The sequence below is a fragment of the Antedon bifida genome, chromosome 6, assembly GCF_963402885.1.
Source record: "Antedon bifida chromosome 6, ecAntBifi1.1, whole genome shotgun sequence".
Classification (NCBI taxonomy): domain Eukaryota; kingdom Metazoa; phylum Echinodermata; class Crinoidea; order Comatulida; family Antedonidae; genus Antedon; species Antedon bifida.
This window is the reverse complement of record NC_136231.1, coordinates 8789968-8806804: the sequence shown is the minus strand read 5'-3', so window position 1 is coordinate 8806804 and position 16837 is coordinate 8789968. Positions and strand designations below refer to the sequence as shown.

Here is a 16837-nt window from a genome sequence, read left to right as displayed (position 1 = left end):
CTTGCGGTTCAAGATTATAGAGATCTTATAGTCACTGTCTTAATCTCTACAAACACATATATCCTATAACCTAATACTTTTGGAATTTATTATAGAACATTTTCTAGGATTCAAATTAGCAGCTGCTGAAACCATGACTTTTGTATTTGCACACACTTCTGTTCAAGAAACACATAATTGAAAGGTAAAATAAACTTTGTTTAGTATAATTTAAAAAAAGTTAAACATAGGTCTACGACACCAGGTATTCCCAGGCGGTCTCCCATCCAAGTACTAACCAGGCCCGACGTTGTTTAACTGCGGTGATCGGACGAGAACCGGTGTTTTCAACGTGGTATGGTCGTAGACATTCGGTTACTGAGTTGGGCGTTTTTTAATTAATAAAAAGACAATATAAAAGAAACAATAACACTGTACAAAGAAGCATAACACAATAGCGGCATGTACAAAAGCTTCAGGCCGCTTTGTTGCTAAGAAGCAAACGCGCACACAAGTGGACGCCCGCGTAGTACAGTGACGTTTGTACGGTCACCACAGCAGCAACATACAACAACAAACATGTCTTTGAACAACAACTTGTTTAACTTCAATGATCGGACGAGAACCGTTGTTTTCAAGGCAGTTTAGTTGAAAAACTTTCGATTAACTTCGGTTACAGTTTGAATTTATTTACTTATACTATCATCAACAGTATAAACACATTTTGTCAAAATGTAAACATTTAAAAAAGACTATATTTTAGGATTATTAAAAAGATAAACACAGGTGTACGACACCAGATATTCCCAGGCAACCTGGTACGGTTGTAGACATTCGGTTACTTGCGGTTCAAGATTATACCTTAGATAGATCTTATAGTTACTGTCATAAAAACATAATTGAAAGGTAAAATAAACTTTGTTTAGTATAATTTAAAAAAAAGTTAAACATAGGTCTACGACACCAGGTATTCCCAGGCGGTCTCCCATCCAAGTACTAACCAGGCCCGACGTTGTTTAACTGCGGTGATCGGACGAGAACCGGTGTTTTCAACGTGGTACGGTTGTAGACATTCGGTTACTTGCGGTTCAAGATTATACCTTAGATAGATCTTATAGTTACTGTCATAAAAACATAATTGAAAGGTAAAATAAACTTTGTTTAGTATAATTTAAAAAAAAGTTAAACATAGGTCTACGACACCAGGTATTCCCAGGCGGTCTCCCATCCAAGTACTAACCAGGCCCGACGTTGTTTAACTGCGGTGATCGGACGAGAACCGGTGTTTTCAACGTGGTATGGTTGTAGACATTCGGTTACTTGCGGTTCAAGATTATACCTTAGATAGATCTTATTGTTACTGTCATAAAAACATAATTGAAAGGTAAAACAAATTTTGTTTAGTATAATTTAAAAAAGTTAAACATAGGTCTACGACACCAGGTATTCCCAGGCGGTCTCCCATCCAAGTACTAACCAGGCCCGACGTTGTTTAACTGCGGTGATCGGACGAGAACCGGTGTTTTCAACGTGGTATGGTTGTAGACATTCGTTAACTTCCGGTTCAAGATTATAGAGATCTTATAGTCACTGTCTTAATCTCTACAAACACATATATCCTATAACCTAATACTTTTGGAATTTATTATAGAACATTTTCTAGGATTCAAATTAGCAGCTGCTGAAACCATGACTTTGGTATTTGCACACACTTCTGTTCAAGAAACACATAATTGAAAGGTAAAATAAACTTTGTTTAGTATAATTTAAAAAAGTTAAACATAGGTCTACGACACCAGGTATTCCCAGGCGGTCTCCCATCCAAGTACTAACCAGGCCCGACGTTGTTTAACTGCGGTGATCGGACGAGAACCGGTGTTTTCAACGTGGTATGGTCGTAGACATTCGGTTACTGAGTTGGGCGTTTTTTAATTAATAAAAAGACAATATAAAAGAAACAATAACACTGTACAAAGAAGCATAACACAATAGCGGCATGTACAAAAGCTTCAGGCCGCTTTGTTGCTAAGAAGCAAACGCGCACAGAAGTGGACGCCCGCGTAGTACAGTGACGTTTGTACGGTCACCACAGCAGCAACATACAACAACAAACATGTCTTTGAACAACAACTTGTTTAACTTCAATGATCGGACGAGAACCGTTGTTTTCAAGGCAGTTTAATTGAAAAACTTTCGATTAACTTCGGTTACAGTTTGAATTTATTTACTTATACTATCATCAACAGTATAAACACATTTTGTCAAAATCTAAACATTTAAAAAAGACTATATTTTAGGATTATTAAAAAGATAAACACAGGTGTACGACACCAGATATTCCCAGGCAACCTGGTACGGTTGTAGACATTCGGTTACTTGCGGTTCAAGATTATACCTTAGATAGATCTTATAGTTACTGTCATAAAAACATAATTGAAAGGTAAAATAAACTTTGTTTAGTATAATTTTAAAAAAAGTTAAACATAGGTCTACGACACCAGGTATTCCCAGGCGGTCTCCCATCCAAGTACTAACCAGGCCCGACGTTGTTTAACTGCGGTGATCGGACGAGAACCGGTGTTTTCAACGTGGTATGGTTGTAGACATTCGGTTACTTGCGGTTCAAGATTATACCTTAGATAGATCTTATTGTTACTGTCATAAAAACATAATTGAAAGGTAAAACAAATTTTGTTTAGTATAATTTAAAAAAGTTAAACATAGGTCTACGACACCAGGTATTCCCAGGCGGTCTCCCATCCAAGTACTAACCAGGCCCGACGTTGTTTAACTGCGGTGATCGGACGAGAACCGGTGTTTTCAACGTGGTATGGTTGTAGACATTCGCTAACTTGCGGTTCAAGATTATAGAGATCTTAGAGTCACTGTCTTAATCTCTACAAACACATATATCCTATAACCTAATACTTTTGGAATTTATTATAGAACATTTTCTAGGATTCAAATTAGCAGCTGCTGAAACCATGACTTTGGTATTTGCACACACTTCTGTTCAAGAAACACATAATTGAAAGGTAAAATAAACTTTGTTTAGTATAATTTAAAAAAAGTTAAACATAGGTCTACGACACCAGGTATTCCCAGGCGGTCTCCCATCCAAGTACTAACCAGGCCCGACGTTGTTTAACTGCGGTGATCGGACGAGAACCGGTGTTTTCAACGTGGTATGGTCGTAGACATTCGGTTACTGAGTTGGGCGTTTTTTAATTAATAAAAAGACAATATAAAAGAAACAATAACACTGTACAAAGAAGCATAACACAATAGCGGCATGTACAAAAGCTTCAGGCCGCTTTGTTGCTAAGAAGCAAACGCGCACACAAGTGGACGCCCGCGTAGTACAGTGACGTTTGTACGGTCACCACAGCAGCAACATACAACAACAAACATGTCTTTGAACAACAACTTGTTTAACTTCAATGATCGGACGAGAACCGTTGTTTTCAAGGCAGTTTAGTTGAAAAACTTTCGATTAACTTCGGTTACAGTTTGAATTTATTTACTTATACTATCATCAACAGTATAAACACATTTTGTCAAAATGTAAACATTTAAAAAAGACTATATTTTAGGATTATTAAAAAGATAAACACAGGTGTACGACACCAGATATTCCCAGGCAACCTGGTACGGTTGTAGACATTCGGTTACTTGCGGTTCAAGATTATACCTTAGATAGATCTTATAGTTACTGTCATAAAAACATAATTGAAAGGTAAAATAAACTTTGTTTAGTATAATTTAAAAAAAAGTTAAACATAGGTCTACGACACCAGGTATTCCCAGGCGGTCTCCCATCCTAGTACTAACCAGGCCCGACGTTGTTTAACTGCGGTGATCGGACGAGAACCGGTGTTTTCAACGTGGTATGGTTGTAGACATTCGGTTACTTGCGGTTCAAGATTATACCTTAGATAGATCTTATTGTTACTGTCATAAAAACATAATTGAAAGGTAAAACAAATTTTGTTTAGTATAATTTAAAAAAGTTAAACATAGGTCTACGACACCAGGTATTCCCAGGCGGTCTCCCATCCAAGTACTAACCAGGCCCGACGTTGTTTAACTGCGGTGATCGGACGAGAACCGGTGTTTTCAACGTGGTATGGTTGTAGACATTCGTTAACTTGCGGTTCAAGATTATAGAGATCTTATAGTCACTGTCTTAATCTCTACAAACACATATATCCTATAACCTAATACTTTTGGAATTTATTATAGAACATTTTCTAGGATTCAAATTAGCAGCTGCTGAAACCATGACTTTGGTATTTGCACACACTTCTGTTCAAGAAACACATAATTGAAAGGTAAAATAAACTTTGTTTAGTATAATTTAAAAAAAGTTAAACATAGGTCTACGACACCAGGTATTCCCAGGCGGTCTCCCATCCAAGTACTAACCAGGCCCGACGTTGTTTAACTGCGGTGATCGGACGAGAACCGGTGTTTTCAACGTGGTATGGTCGTAGACATTCGGTTACTGAGTTGGGCGTTTTTTAATTAATAAAAAGACAATATAAAAGAAACAATAACACTGTACAAAGAAGCATAACACAATAGCGGCATGTACAAAAGCTTCAGGCCGCTTTGTTGCTAAGAAGCAAACGCGCACAGAAGTGGACGCCCGCGTAGTACAGTGACGTTTGTACGGTCACCACAGCAGCAACATACAACAACAAACATGTCTTTGAACAACAACTTGTTTAACTTCAATGATCGGACGAGAACCGTTGTTTTCAAGGCAGTTTAATTGAAAAACTTTCGATTAACTTCGGTTACAGTTTGAATTTATTTACTTATACTATCATCAACAGTATAAACACATTTTGTCAAAATGTAAACATTTAAAAAAGACTATATTTTAGGATTATTAAAAAGATAAACACAGGTGTACGACACCAGATATTCCCAGGCAACCTGGTACGGTTGTAGACATTCGGTTACTTGCGGTTCAAGATTATACCTTAGATAGATCTTATTGTTACTGTCATAAAAACATAATTGAAAGGTAAAACAAATTTTGTTTAGTATAATTTAAAAAAGTTAAACATAGGTCTACGACACCAGGTATTCCCAGGCGGTCTCCCATCCAAGTACTAACCAGGCCCGACGTTGTTTAACTGCGGTGATCGGACGAGAACCGGTGTTTTCGACGTGGTATGGTTGTAGACATTCGCTAACTTGCGGTTCAAGATTATAGAGATCTTATAGTCACTGTCTTAATCTCTACAAACACATATATCCTATAACCTAATACTTTTGGAATTTATTATAGAACATTTTCTAGGATTCAAATTAGCAGCTGCTGAAACCATGACTTTGGTATTTGCACACACTTCTGTTCAAGAAACACATAATTGAAAGGTAAAATAAACTTTGTTTAGTATAATTTAAAAAAGTTAAACATAGGTCTACGACACCAGGTATTCCCAGGCGGTCTCCCATCCAAGTACTAACCAGGCCCGACGTTGTTTAACTGCGGTGATCGGACGAGAACCGGTGTTTTCAACGTGGTATGGTCGTAGACATTCGGTTACTGAGTTGGGCGTTTTTTAATTAATAAAAAGACAATATAAAAGAAACAATAACACTGTACAAAGAAGCATAACACAATAGCGGCATGTACAAAAGCTTCAGGCCGCTTTGTTGCTAAGAAGCAAACGCGCACAGAAGTGGACGCCCGCGTAGTACAGTGACGTTTGTACGGTCACCACAGCAGCAACATACAACAACAAACATGTCTTTGAACAACAACTTGTTTAACTTCAATGATCGGACGAGAACCGTTGTTTTCAAGGCAGTTTAATTGAAAAACTTTCGATTAACTTCGGTTACAGTTTGAATTTATTTACTTATACTATCATCAACAGTATAAACACATTTTGTCAAAATCTAAACATTTAAAAAAGACTATATTTTAGGATTATTAAAAAGATAAACACAGGTGTACGACACCAGATATTCCCAGGCAACCTGGTACGGTTGTAGACATTCGGTTACTTGCGGTTCAAGATTATACCTTAGATAGATCTTATAGTTACTGTCATAAAAACATAATTGAAAGGTAAAATAAACTTTGTTTAGTATAATTTTAAAAAAAGTTAAACATAGGTCTACGACACCAGGTATTCCCAGGCGGTCTCCCATCCAAGTACTAACCAGGCCCGACGTTGTTTAACTGCGGTGATCGGACGAGAACCGGTGTTTTCAACGTGGTATGGTTGTAGACATTCGGTTACTTGCGGTTCAAGATTATACCTTAGATAGATCTTATTGTTACTGTCATAAAAACATAATTGAAAGGTAAAACAAATTTTGTTTAGTATAATTTAAAAAAGTTAAACATAGGTCTACGACACCAGGTATTCCCAGGCGGTCTCCCATCCAAGTACTAACCAGGCCCGACGTTGTTTAACTGCGGTGATCGGACGAGAACCGGTGTTTTCAACGTGGTATGGTTGTAGACATTCGCTAACTTGCGGTTCAAGATTATAGAGATCTTAGAGTCACTGTCTTAATCTCTACAAACACATATATCCTATAACCTAATACTTTTGGAATTTATTATAGAACATTTTCTAGGATTCAAATTAGCAGCTGCTGAAACCATGACTTTGGTATTTGCACACACTTCTGTTCAAGAAACACATAATTGAAAGGTAAAATAAACTTTGTTTAGTATAATTTAAAAAAAGTTAAACATAGGTCTACGACACCAGGTATTCCCAGGCGGTCTCCCATCCAAGTACTAACCAGGCCCGACGTTGTTTAACTGCGGTGATCGGACGAGAACCGGTGTTTTCAACGTGGTATGGTCGTAGACATTCGGTTACTGAGTTGGGCGTTTTTTAATTAATAAAAAGACAATATAAAAGAAACAATAACACTGTACAAAGAAGCATAACACAATAGCGGCATGTACAAAAGCTTCAGGCCGCTTTGTTGCTAAGAAGCAAACGCGCACACAAGTGGACGCCCGCGTAGTACAGTGACGTTTGTACGGTCACCACAGCAGCAACATACAACAACAAACATGTCTTTGAACAACAACTTGTTTAACTTCAATGATCGGACGAGAACCGTTGTTTTCAAGGCAGTTTAGTTGAAAAACTTTCGATTAACTTCGGTTACAGTTTGAATTTATTTACTTATACTATCATCAACAGTATAAACACATTTTGTCAAAATGTAAACATTTAAAAAAGACTATATTTTAGGATTATTAAAAAGATAAACACAGGTGTACGACACCAGATATTCCCAGGCAACATTCGGTTACTTGCGGTTCAAGATTATACCTTAGATAGATCTTATTGTTACTGTCATAAAAACATAATTGAAAGGTAAAACAAATTTTGTTTAGTATAATTTAAAAAAGTTAAACATAGGTCTACGACACCAGGTATTCCCAGGCGGTCTCCCATCCAAGTACTAACCAGGCCCGACGAGAACCGGTGTTTTCAACGTGGTATGGTTGTAGACATTCGTTAACTTGCGGTTCAAGATTATAGAGATCTTATAGTCACTGTCTTAATCTCTACAAACACATATATCCTATAACCTAATACTTTTGGAATTTATTATAGAACATTTTCTAGGATTCAAATTAGCAGCTGCTGAAACCATGACTTTTGTATTTGCACACACTTCTGTTCAAGAAACACATAATTGAAAGGTAAAATAAACTTTGTTTAGTATAATTTAAAAAAAGTTAAACATAGGTCTACGACACCAGGTATTCCCAGGCGGTCTCCCATCCAAGTACTAACCAGGCCCGACGTTGTTTAACTGCGGTGATCGGACGAGAACCGGTGTTTTCAACGTGGTATGGTCGTAGACATTCGGTTACTGAGTTGGGCGTTTTTTAATTAATAAAAAGACAATATAAAAGAAACAATAACACTGTACAAAGAAGCATAACACAATAGCGGCATGTACAAAAGCTTCAGGCCGCTTTGTTGCTAAGAAGCAAACGCGCACACAAGTGGACGCCCGCGTAGTACAGTGACGTTTGTACGGTCACCACAGCAGCAACATACAACAACAAACATGTCTTTGAACAACAACTTGTTTAACTTCAATGATCGGACGAGAACCGTTGTTTTCAAGGCAGTTTAGTTGAAAAACTTTCGATTAACTTCGGTTACAGTTTGAATTTATTTACTTATACTATCATCAACAGTATAAACACATTTTGTCAAAATGTAAACATTTAAAAAAGACTATATTTTAGGATTATTAAAAAGATAAACACAGGTGTACGACACCAGATATTCCCAGGCAACCTGGTACGGTTGTAGACATTCGGTTACTTGCGGTTCAAGATTATACCTTAGATAGATCTTATAGTTACTGTCATAAAAACATAATTGAAAGGTAAAATAAACTTTGTTTAGTATAATTTAAAAAAAAGTTAAACATAGGTCTACGACACCAGGTATTCCCAGGCGGTCTCCCATCCAAGTACTAACCAGGCCCGACGTTGTTTAACTGCGGTGATCGGACGAGAACCGGTGTTTTCAACGTGGTACGGTTGTAGACATTCGGTTACTTGCGGTTCAAGATTATACCTTAGATAGATCTTATAGTTACTGTCATAAAAACATAATTGAAAGGTAAAATAAACTTTGTTTAGTATAATTTAAAAAAAAGTTAAACATAGGTCTACGACACCAGGTATTCCCAGGCGGTCTCCCATCCAAGTACTAACCAGGCCCGACGTTGTTTAACTGCGGTGATCGGACGAGAACCGGTGTTTTCAACGTGGTATGGTTGTAGACATTCGGTTACTTGCGGTTCAAGATTATACCTTAGATAGATCTTATTGTTACTGTCATAAAAACATAATTGAAAGGTAAAACAAATTTTGTTTAGTATAATTTAAAAAAGTTAAACATAGGTCTACGACACCAGGTATTCCCAGGCGGTCTCCCATCCAAGTACTAACCAGGCCCGACGTTGTTTAACTGCGGTGATCGGACGAGAACCGGTGTTTTCAACGTGGTATGGTTGTAGACATTCGTTAACTTCCGGTTCAAGATTATAGAGATCTTATAGTCACTGTCTTAATCTCTACAAACACATATATCCTATAACCTAATACTTTTGGAATTTATTATAGAACATTTTCTAGGATTCAAATTAGCAGCTGCTGAAACCATGACTTTGGTATTTGCACACACTTCTGTTCAAGAAACACATAATTGAAAGGTAAAATAAACTTTGTTTAGTATAATTTAAAAAAGTTAAACATAGGTCTACGACACCAGGTATTCCCAGGCGGTCTCCCATCCAAGTACTAACCAGGCCCGACGTTGTTTAACTGCGGTGATCGGACGAGAACCGGTGTTTTCAACGTGGTATGGTCGTAGACATTCGGTTACTGAGTTGGGCGTTTTTTAATTAATAAAAAGACAATATAAAAGAAACAATAACACTGTACAAAGAAGCATAACACAATAGCGGCATGTACAAAAGCTTCAGGCCGCTTTGTTGCTAAGAAGCAAACGCGCACAGAAGTGGACGCCCGCGTAGTACAGTGACGTTTGTACGGTCACCACAGCAGCAACATACAACAACAAACATGTCTTTGAACAACAACTTGTTTAACTTCAATGATCGGACGAGAACCGTTGTTTTCAAGGCAGTTTAATTGAAAAACTTTCGATTAACTTCGGTTACAGTTTGAATTTATTTACTTATACTATCATCAACAGTATAAACACATTTTGTCAAAATGTAAACATTTAAAAAAGACTATATATATTTTAGGATTATTAAAAAGATAAACACAGGTGTACGACACCAGATATTCCCAGGCAACCTGGTACGGTTGTAGACATTCGGTTACTTGCGGTTCAAGATTATACCTTAGATAGATCTTATTGTTACTGTCATAAAAACATAATTGAAAGGTAAAACAAATTTTGTTTAGTATAATTTAAAAAAGTTAAACATAGGTCTACGACACCAGGTATTCCCAGGCGGTCTCCCATCCAAGTACTAACCAGGCCCGACGTTGTTTAACTGCGGTGATCGGACGAGAACCGGTGTTTTCAACGTGGTATGGTTGTAGACATTCGCTAACTTGCGGTTCAAGATTATAGAGATCTTAGAGTCACTGTCTTAATCTCTACAAACACATATATCCTATAACCTAATACTTTTGGAATTTATTATAGAACATTTTCTAGGATTCAAATTAGCAGCTGCTGAAACCATGACTTTGGTATTTGCACACACTTCTGTTCAAGAAACACATAATTGAAAGGTAAAATAAACTTTGTTTAGTATAATTTTAAAAAAGTTAAACATAGGTCTACGACACCAGGTATTCCCAGGCGGTCTCCCATCCAAGTACTAACCAGGCCCGACGTTGTTTAACTGCGGTGATCGGACGAGAACCGGTGTTGTCAACGTGGTATGGTCGTAGACATTCGGTTACTGAGTTGGGCGTTTTTTAATTAATAAAAAGACAATATAAAAGAAACAATAACACTGTACAAAGAAGCATAACACAATAGCGGCATGTACAAAAGCTTCAGGCCGCTTTGTTGCTAAGAAGCAAACGCGCACACAAGTGGACGCCCGCGTAGTACAGTGACGTTTGTACGGTCACCACAGCAGCAACATACAACAACAAACATGTCTTTGAACAACAACTTGTTTAACTTCAATGATCGGACGAGAACCGTTGTTTTCAAGGCAGTTTAGTTGAAAAACTTTCGATTAACTTCGGTTACAGTTTGAATTTATTTACTTATACTATCATCAACAGTATAAACACATTTTGTCAAAATGTAAACATTTAAAAAAGACTATATTTTAGGATTATTAAAAAGATAAACACAGGTGTACGACACCAGATATTCCCAGGCAACCTGGTACGGTTGTAGACATTCGGTTACTTGCGGTTCAAGATTATACCTTAGATAGATCTTATAGTTACTGTCATAAAAACATAATTGAAAGGTAAAATAAACTTTGTTTAGTATAATTTAAAAAAAAGTTAAACATAGGTCTACGACACCAGGTATTCCCAGGCGGTCTCCCATCCAAGTACTAACCAGGCCCGACGTTGTTTAACTGCGGTGATCGGACGAGAACCGGTGTTTTCAACGTGGTATGGTTGTAGACATTCGGTTACTTGCGGTTCAAGATTATACCTTAGATAGATCTTATTGTTACTGTCATAAAAACATAATTGAAAGGTAAAACAAATTTTGTTTAGTATAATTTAAAAAAGTTAAACATAGGTCTACGACACCAGGTATTCCCAGGCGGTCTCCCATCCAAGTACTAACCAGGCCCGACGTTGTTTAACTGCGGTGATCGGACGAGAACCGGTGTTTTCAACGTGGTATGGTTGTAGACATTCGTTAACTTGCGGTTCAAGATTATAGAGATCTTATAGTCACTGTCTTAATCTCTACAAACACATATATCCTATAACCTAATACTTTTGGAATTTATTATAGAACATTTTCTAGGATTCAAATTAGCAGCTGCTGAAACCATGACTTTTGTATTTGCACACACTTCTGTTCAAGAAACACATAATTGAAAGGTAAAATAAACTTTGTTTAGTATAATTTAAAAAAAGTTAAACATAGGTCTACGACACCAGGTATTCCCAGGCGGTCTCCCATCCAAGTACTAACCAGGCCCGACGTTGTTTAACTGCGGTGATCGGACGAGAACCGGTGTTTTCAACGTGGTATGGTCGTAGACATTCGGTTACTGAGTTGGGCGTTTTTTAATTAATAAAAAGACAATATAAAAGAAACAATAACACTGTACAAAGAAGCATAACACAATAGCGGCATGTACAAAAGCTTCAGGCCGCTTTGTTGCTAAGAAGCAAACGCGCACAGAAGTGGACGCCCGCGTAGTACAGTGACGTTTGTACGGTCACCACAGCAGCAACATACAACAACAAACATGTCTTTGAACAACAACTTGTTTAACTTCAATGATCGGACGAGAACCGTTGTTTTCAAGGCAGTTTAATTGAAAAACTTTCGATTAACTTCGGTTACAGTTTGAATTTATTTACTTATACTATCATCAACAGTATAAACACATTTTGTCAAAATCTAAACATTTAAAAAAGACTATATTTTAGGATTATTAAAAAGATAAACACAGGTGTACGACACCAGATATTCCCAGGCAACCTGGTACGGTTGTAGACATTCGGTTACTTGCGGTTCAAGATTATACCTTAGATAGATCTTATAGTTACTGTCATAAAAACATAATTGAAAGGTAAAATAAACTTTGTTTAGTATAATTTTAAAAAAAGTTAAACATAGGTCTACGACACCAGGTATTCCCAGGCGGTCTCCCATCCAAGTACTAACCAGGCCCGACGTTGTTTAACTGCGGTGATCGGACGAGAACCGGTGTTTTCAACGTGGTATGGTTGTAGACATTCGGTTACTTGCGGTTCAAGATTATACCTTAGATAGATCTTATTGTTACTGTCATAAAAACATAATTGAAAGGTAAAACAAATTTTGTTTAGTATAATTTAAAAAAGTTAAACATAGGTCTACGACACCAGGTATTCCCAGGCGGTCTCCCATCCAAGTACTAACCAGGCCCGACGTTGTTTAACTGCGGTGATCGGACGAGAACCGGTGTTTTCAACGTGGTATGGTTGTAGACATTCGCTAACTTGCGGTTCAAGATTATAGAGATCTTAGAGTCACTGTCTTAATCTCTACAAACACATATATCCTATAACCTAATACTTTTGGAATTTATTATAGAACATTTTCTAGGATTCAAATTAGCAGCTGCTGAAACCATGACTTTGGTATTTGCACACACTTCTGTTCAAGAAACACATAATTGAAAGGTAAAATAAACTTTGTTTAGTATAATTTAAAAAAAGTTAAACATAGGTCTACGACACCAGGTATTCCCAGGCGGTCTCCCATCCAAGTACTAACCAGGCCCGACGTTGTTTAACTGCGGTGATCGGACGAGAACCGGTGTTTTCAACGTGGTATGGTCGTAGACATTCGGTTACTGAGTTGGGCGTTTTTTAATTAATAAAAAGACAATATAAAAGAAACAATAACACTGTACAAAGAAGCATAACACAATAGCGGCATGTACAAAAGCTTCAGGCCGCTTTGTTGCTAAGAAGCAAACGCGCACACAAGTGGACGCCCGCGTAGTACAGTGACGTTTGTACGGTCACCACAGCAGCAACATACAACAACAAACATGTCTTTGAACAACAACTTGTTTAACTTCAATGATCGGACGAGAACCGTTGTTTTCAAGGCAGTTTAGTTGAAAAACTTTCGATTAACTTCGGTTACAGTTTGAATTTATTTACTTATACTATCATCAACAGTATAAACACATTTTGTCAAAATGTAAACATTTAAAAAAGACTATATTTTAGGATTATTAAAAAGATAAACACAGGTGTACGACACCAGATATTCCCAGGCAACATTCGGTTACTTGCGGTTCAAGATTATACCTTAGATAGATCTTATTGTTACTGTCATAAAAACATAATTGAAAGGTAAAACAAATTTTGTTTAGTATAATTTAAAAAAGTTAAACATAGGTCTACGACACCAGGTATTCCCAGGCGGTCTCCCATCCAAGTACTAACCAGGCCCGACGAGAACCGGTGTTTTCAACGTGGTATGGTTGTAGACATTCGTTAACTTGCGGTTCAAGATTATAGAGATCTTATAGTCACTGTCTTAATCTCTACAAACACATATATCCTATAACCTAATACTTTTGGAATTTATTATAGAACATTTTCTAGGATTCAAATTAGCAGCTGCTGAAACCATGACTTTTGTATTTGCACACACTTCTGTTCAAGAAACACATAATTGAAAGGTAAAATAAACTTTGTTTAGTATAATTTAAAAAAAGTTAAACATAGGTCTACGACACCAGGTATTCCCAGGCGGTCTCCCATCCAAGTACTAACCAGGCCCGACGTTGTTTAACTGCGGTGATCGGACGAGAACCGGTGTTTTCAACGTGGTATGGTCGTAGACATTCGGTTACTGAGTTGGGCGTTTTTTAATTAATAAAAAGACAATATAAAAGAAACAATAACACTGTACAAAGAAGCATAACACAATAGCGGCATGTACAAAAGCTTCAGGCCGCTTTGTTGCTAAGAAGCAAACGCGCACACAAGTGGACGCCCGCGTAGTACAGTGACGTTTGTACGGTCACCACAGCAGCAACATACAACAACAAACATGTCTTTGAACAACAACTTGTTTAACTTCAATGATCGGACGAGAACCGTTGTTTTCAAGGCAGTTTAGTTGAAAAACTTTCGATTAACTTCGGTTACAGTTTGAATTTATTTACTTATACTATCATCAACAGTATAAACACATTTTGTCAAAATGTAAACATTTAAAAAAGACTATATTTTAGGATTATTAAAAAGATAAACACAGGTGTACGACACCAGATATTCCCAGGCAACCTGGTACGGTTGTAGACATTCGGTTACTTGCGGTTCAAGATTATACCTTAGATAGATCTTATAGTTACTGTCATAAAAACATAATTGAAAGGTAAAATAAACTTTGTTTAGTATAATTTAAAAAAAAGTTAAACATAGGTCTACGACACCAGGTATTCCCAGGCGGTCTCCCATCCAAGTACTAACCAGGCCCGACGTTGTTTAACTGCGGTGATCGGACGAGAACCGGTGTTTTCAACGTGGTACGGTTGTAGACATTCGGTTACTTGCGGTTCAAGATTATACCTTAGATAGATCTTATAGTTACTGTCATAAAAACATAATTGAAAGGTAAAATAAACTTTGTTTAGTATAATTTAAAAAAAAGTTAAACATAGGTCTACGACACCAGGTATTCCCAGGCGGTCTCCCATCCAAGTACTAACCAGGCCCGACGTTGTTTAACTGCGGTGATCGGACGAGAACCGGTGTTTTCAACGTGGTATGGTTGTAGACATTCGGTTACTTGCGGTTCAAGATTATACCTTAGATAGATCTTATTGTTACTGTCATAAAAACATAATTGAAAGGTAAAACAAATTTTGTTTAGTATAATTTAAAAAAGTTAAACATAGGTCTACGACACCAGGTATTCCCAGGCGGTCTCCCATCCAAGTACTAACCAGGCCCGACGTTGTTTAACTGCGGTGATCGGACGAGAACCGGTGTTTTCAACGTGGTATGGTCGTAGACATTCGGTTACTGAGTTAAACATTTAAAAAAGACTATATTTTAGGATTATTAAAAAGATAAACACAGGTGTACGACACCAGATATTCCCAGGCAACATTCGGTTACTTGCGGTTCAAGATTATACCTTAGATAGATCTTATTGTTACTGTCATAAAAACATAATTGAAAGGTAAAACAAATTTTGTTTAGTATAATTTAAAAAAGTTAAACATAGGTCTACGACACCAGGTATTCCCAGGCGGTCTCCCATCCAAGTACTAACCAGGCCCGACGAGAACCGGTGTTTTCAACGTGGTATGGTTGTAGACATTCGTTAACTTGCGGTTCAAGATTATAGAGATCTTATAGTCACTGTCTTAATCTCTACAAACACATATATCCTATAACCTAATACTTTTGGAATTTATTATAGAACATTTTCTAGGATTCAAATTAGCAGCTGCTGAAACCATGACTTTTGTATTTGCACACACTTCTGTTCAAGAAACACATAATTGAAAGGTAAAATAAACTTTGTTTAGTATAATTTAAAAAAAGTTAAACATAGGTCTACGACACCAGGTATTCCCAGGCGGTCTCCCATCCAAGTACTAACCAGGCCCGACGTTGTTTAACTGCGGTGATCGGACGAGAACCGGTGTTTTCAACGTGGTATGGTCGTAGACATTCGGTTACTGAGTTGGGCGTTTTTTAATTAATAAAAAGACAATATAAAAGAAACAATAACACTGTACAAAGAAGCATAACACAATAGCGGCATGTACAAAAGCTTCAGGCCGCTTTGTTGCTAAGAAGCAAACGCGCACACAAGTGGACGCCCGCGTAGTACAGTGACGTTTGTACGGTCACCACAGCAGCAACATACAACAACAAACATGTCTTTGAACAACAACTTGTTTAACTTCAATGATCGGACGAGAACCGTTGTTTTCAAGGCAGTTTAGTTGAAAAACTTTCGATTAACTTCGGTTACAGTTTGAATTTATTTACTTATACTATCATCAACAGTATAAACACATTTTGTCAAAATGTAAACATTTAAAAAAGACTATATTTTAGGATTATTAAAAAGATAAACACAGGTGTACGACACCAGATATTCCCAGGCAACCTGGTACGGTTGTAGACATTCGGTTACTTGCGGTTCAAGATTATACCTTAGATAGATCTTATAGTTACTGTCATAAAAACATAATTGAAAGGTAAAATAAACTTTGTTTAGTATAATTTAAAAAAAAGTTAAACATAGGTCTACGACACCAGGTATTCCCAGGCGGTCTCCCATCCAAGTACTAACCAGGCCCGACGTTGTTTAACTGCGGTGATCGGACGAGAACCGGTGTTTTCAACGTGGTACGGTTGTAGACATTCGGTTACTTGCGGTTCAAGATTATACCTTAGATAGATCTTATAGTTACTGTCATAAAAACATAATTGAAAGGTAAAATAAACTTTGTTTAGTATAATTTAAAAAAAAGTTAAACATAGGTCTACGACACCAGGTATTCCCAGGCGGTCTCCCATCCAAGTACTAACCAGGCCCGACGTTGTTTAACTGCGGTGATCGGACGAGAACCGGTGTTTTCAACGTGGTATGGTTGTAGACATTCGGTT

General features: G+C 37.3%; 36 non-coding genes across 36 annotated transcripts; all 36 read right to left on the bottom strand.

The window, feature by feature from the left end:
• Window positions 1-229: 229 nt before the first annotated feature.
• Window positions 230-348, bottom strand: LOC144846358 (5S ribosomal RNA). Its single transcript, XR_013612979.1, has one exon. It is a non-coding gene; the product is annotated as a 5S ribosomal RNA (ribosomal RNA).
• Window positions 349-931: 583 nt separating this feature from the next.
• LOC144846560 (5S ribosomal RNA) lies at window positions 932-1050 on the bottom strand. Its single transcript, XR_013613173.1, has one exon. It is a non-coding gene; the product is annotated as a 5S ribosomal RNA (ribosomal RNA).
• Window positions 1051-1170: 120 nt separating this feature from the next.
• Window positions 1171-1289, bottom strand: LOC144846405 (5S ribosomal RNA). Its single transcript, XR_013613024.1, has one exon. It is a non-coding gene; the product is annotated as a 5S ribosomal RNA (ribosomal RNA).
• Window positions 1290-1407: 118 nt separating this feature from the next.
• Window positions 1408-1526, bottom strand: LOC144846404 (5S ribosomal RNA). Its single transcript, XR_013613023.1, has one exon. It is a non-coding gene; the product is annotated as a 5S ribosomal RNA (ribosomal RNA).
• Window positions 1527-1763: 237 nt separating this feature from the next.
• Window positions 1764-1882, bottom strand: LOC144846347 (5S ribosomal RNA). The gene has a single exon (XR_013612968.1). It is a non-coding gene; the product is annotated as a 5S ribosomal RNA (ribosomal RNA).
• A 583-nt stretch (window positions 1883-2465) lies between these two features.
• On the bottom strand, window positions 2466-2584 carry LOC144846403 (5S ribosomal RNA). The gene has a single exon (XR_013613022.1). It is a non-coding gene; the product is annotated as a 5S ribosomal RNA (ribosomal RNA).
• Window positions 2585-2702: 118 nt separating this feature from the next.
• LOC144846402 (5S ribosomal RNA) lies at window positions 2703-2821 on the bottom strand. The gene has a single exon (XR_013613021.1). It is a non-coding gene; the product is annotated as a 5S ribosomal RNA (ribosomal RNA).
• A 238-nt stretch (window positions 2822-3059) lies between these two features.
• LOC144846335 (5S ribosomal RNA) lies at window positions 3060-3178 on the bottom strand. The gene has a single exon (XR_013612957.1). It is a non-coding gene; the product is annotated as a 5S ribosomal RNA (ribosomal RNA).
• Window positions 3179-3761: 583 nt separating this feature from the next.
• LOC144847066 (5S ribosomal RNA) lies at window positions 3762-3880 on the bottom strand. Its single transcript, XR_013613640.1, has one exon. It is a non-coding gene; the product is annotated as a 5S ribosomal RNA (ribosomal RNA).
• A 118-nt stretch (window positions 3881-3998) lies between these two features.
• LOC144846401 (5S ribosomal RNA) lies at window positions 3999-4117 on the bottom strand. The gene has a single exon (XR_013613020.1). It is a non-coding gene; the product is annotated as a 5S ribosomal RNA (ribosomal RNA).
• Window positions 4118-4355: 238 nt separating this feature from the next.
• LOC144846324 (5S ribosomal RNA) lies at window positions 4356-4474 on the bottom strand. Its single transcript, XR_013612946.1, has one exon. It is a non-coding gene; the product is annotated as a 5S ribosomal RNA (ribosomal RNA).
• Window positions 4475-5055: 581 nt separating this feature from the next.
• LOC144846569 (5S ribosomal RNA) lies at window positions 5056-5174 on the bottom strand. Its single transcript, XR_013613182.1, has one exon. It is a non-coding gene; the product is annotated as a 5S ribosomal RNA (ribosomal RNA).
• A 237-nt stretch (window positions 5175-5411) lies between these two features.
• Window positions 5412-5530, bottom strand: LOC144846312 (5S ribosomal RNA). Its single transcript, XR_013612934.1, has one exon. It is a non-coding gene; the product is annotated as a 5S ribosomal RNA (ribosomal RNA).
• A 583-nt stretch (window positions 5531-6113) lies between these two features.
• On the bottom strand, window positions 6114-6232 carry LOC144846400 (5S ribosomal RNA). Its single transcript, XR_013613019.1, has one exon. It is a non-coding gene; the product is annotated as a 5S ribosomal RNA (ribosomal RNA).
• A 118-nt stretch (window positions 6233-6350) lies between these two features.
• On the bottom strand, window positions 6351-6469 carry LOC144846399 (5S ribosomal RNA). The gene has a single exon (XR_013613018.1). It is a non-coding gene; the product is annotated as a 5S ribosomal RNA (ribosomal RNA).
• Window positions 6470-6707: 238 nt separating this feature from the next.
• LOC144846301 (5S ribosomal RNA) lies at window positions 6708-6826 on the bottom strand. The gene has a single exon (XR_013612923.1). It is a non-coding gene; the product is annotated as a 5S ribosomal RNA (ribosomal RNA).
• Window positions 6827-7723: 897 nt separating this feature from the next.
• On the bottom strand, window positions 7724-7842 carry LOC144846289 (5S ribosomal RNA). Its single transcript, XR_013612912.1, has one exon. It is a non-coding gene; the product is annotated as a 5S ribosomal RNA (ribosomal RNA).
• Window positions 7843-8425: 583 nt separating this feature from the next.
• Window positions 8426-8544, bottom strand: LOC144846559 (5S ribosomal RNA). Its single transcript, XR_013613172.1, has one exon. It is a non-coding gene; the product is annotated as a 5S ribosomal RNA (ribosomal RNA).
• A 120-nt stretch (window positions 8545-8664) lies between these two features.
• LOC144846398 (5S ribosomal RNA) lies at window positions 8665-8783 on the bottom strand. Its single transcript, XR_013613017.1, has one exon. It is a non-coding gene; the product is annotated as a 5S ribosomal RNA (ribosomal RNA).
• Window positions 8784-8901: 118 nt separating this feature from the next.
• LOC144846397 (5S ribosomal RNA) lies at window positions 8902-9020 on the bottom strand. The gene has a single exon (XR_013613016.1). It is a non-coding gene; the product is annotated as a 5S ribosomal RNA (ribosomal RNA).
• Window positions 9021-9257: 237 nt separating this feature from the next.
• Window positions 9258-9376, bottom strand: LOC144846278 (5S ribosomal RNA). Its single transcript, XR_013612901.1, has one exon. It is a non-coding gene; the product is annotated as a 5S ribosomal RNA (ribosomal RNA).
• A 585-nt stretch (window positions 9377-9961) lies between these two features.
• LOC144846396 (5S ribosomal RNA) lies at window positions 9962-10080 on the bottom strand. Its single transcript, XR_013613015.1, has one exon. It is a non-coding gene; the product is annotated as a 5S ribosomal RNA (ribosomal RNA).
• Window positions 10081-10318: 238 nt separating this feature from the next.
• LOC144846988 (5S ribosomal RNA) lies at window positions 10319-10437 on the bottom strand. Its single transcript, XR_013613565.1, has one exon. It is a non-coding gene; the product is annotated as a 5S ribosomal RNA (ribosomal RNA).
• A 583-nt stretch (window positions 10438-11020) lies between these two features.
• On the bottom strand, window positions 11021-11139 carry LOC144846394 (5S ribosomal RNA). The gene has a single exon (XR_013613013.1). It is a non-coding gene; the product is annotated as a 5S ribosomal RNA (ribosomal RNA).
• A 118-nt stretch (window positions 11140-11257) lies between these two features.
• On the bottom strand, window positions 11258-11376 carry LOC144846392 (5S ribosomal RNA). The gene has a single exon (XR_013613012.1). It is a non-coding gene; the product is annotated as a 5S ribosomal RNA (ribosomal RNA).
• A 238-nt stretch (window positions 11377-11614) lies between these two features.
• LOC144846266 (5S ribosomal RNA) lies at window positions 11615-11733 on the bottom strand. Its single transcript, XR_013612889.1, has one exon. It is a non-coding gene; the product is annotated as a 5S ribosomal RNA (ribosomal RNA).
• A 583-nt stretch (window positions 11734-12316) lies between these two features.
• LOC144846391 (5S ribosomal RNA) lies at window positions 12317-12435 on the bottom strand. The gene has a single exon (XR_013613011.1). It is a non-coding gene; the product is annotated as a 5S ribosomal RNA (ribosomal RNA).
• A 118-nt stretch (window positions 12436-12553) lies between these two features.
• On the bottom strand, window positions 12554-12672 carry LOC144846390 (5S ribosomal RNA). The gene has a single exon (XR_013613010.1). It is a non-coding gene; the product is annotated as a 5S ribosomal RNA (ribosomal RNA).
• A 238-nt stretch (window positions 12673-12910) lies between these two features.
• LOC144846254 (5S ribosomal RNA) lies at window positions 12911-13029 on the bottom strand. The gene has a single exon (XR_013612878.1). It is a non-coding gene; the product is annotated as a 5S ribosomal RNA (ribosomal RNA).
• An 897-nt stretch (window positions 13030-13926) lies between these two features.
• Window positions 13927-14045, bottom strand: LOC144846242 (5S ribosomal RNA). Its single transcript, XR_013612867.1, has one exon. It is a non-coding gene; the product is annotated as a 5S ribosomal RNA (ribosomal RNA).
• A 583-nt stretch (window positions 14046-14628) lies between these two features.
• Window positions 14629-14747, bottom strand: LOC144846558 (5S ribosomal RNA). Its single transcript, XR_013613171.1, has one exon. It is a non-coding gene; the product is annotated as a 5S ribosomal RNA (ribosomal RNA).
• A 120-nt stretch (window positions 14748-14867) lies between these two features.
• On the bottom strand, window positions 14868-14986 carry LOC144846389 (5S ribosomal RNA). The gene has a single exon (XR_013613009.1). It is a non-coding gene; the product is annotated as a 5S ribosomal RNA (ribosomal RNA).
• A 118-nt stretch (window positions 14987-15104) lies between these two features.
• LOC144846231 (5S ribosomal RNA) lies at window positions 15105-15223 on the bottom strand. Its single transcript, XR_013612856.1, has one exon. It is a non-coding gene; the product is annotated as a 5S ribosomal RNA (ribosomal RNA).
• A 546-nt stretch (window positions 15224-15769) lies between these two features.
• Window positions 15770-15888, bottom strand: LOC144846220 (5S ribosomal RNA). The gene has a single exon (XR_013612845.1). It is a non-coding gene; the product is annotated as a 5S ribosomal RNA (ribosomal RNA).
• A 583-nt stretch (window positions 15889-16471) lies between these two features.
• LOC144846556 (5S ribosomal RNA) lies at window positions 16472-16590 on the bottom strand. The gene has a single exon (XR_013613169.1). It is a non-coding gene; the product is annotated as a 5S ribosomal RNA (ribosomal RNA).
• A 120-nt stretch (window positions 16591-16710) lies between these two features.
• LOC144846387 (5S ribosomal RNA) lies at window positions 16711-16829 on the bottom strand. The gene has a single exon (XR_013613007.1). It is a non-coding gene; the product is annotated as a 5S ribosomal RNA (ribosomal RNA).
• Between the last annotated feature and the right edge of the window lie 8 nt (window positions 16830-16837).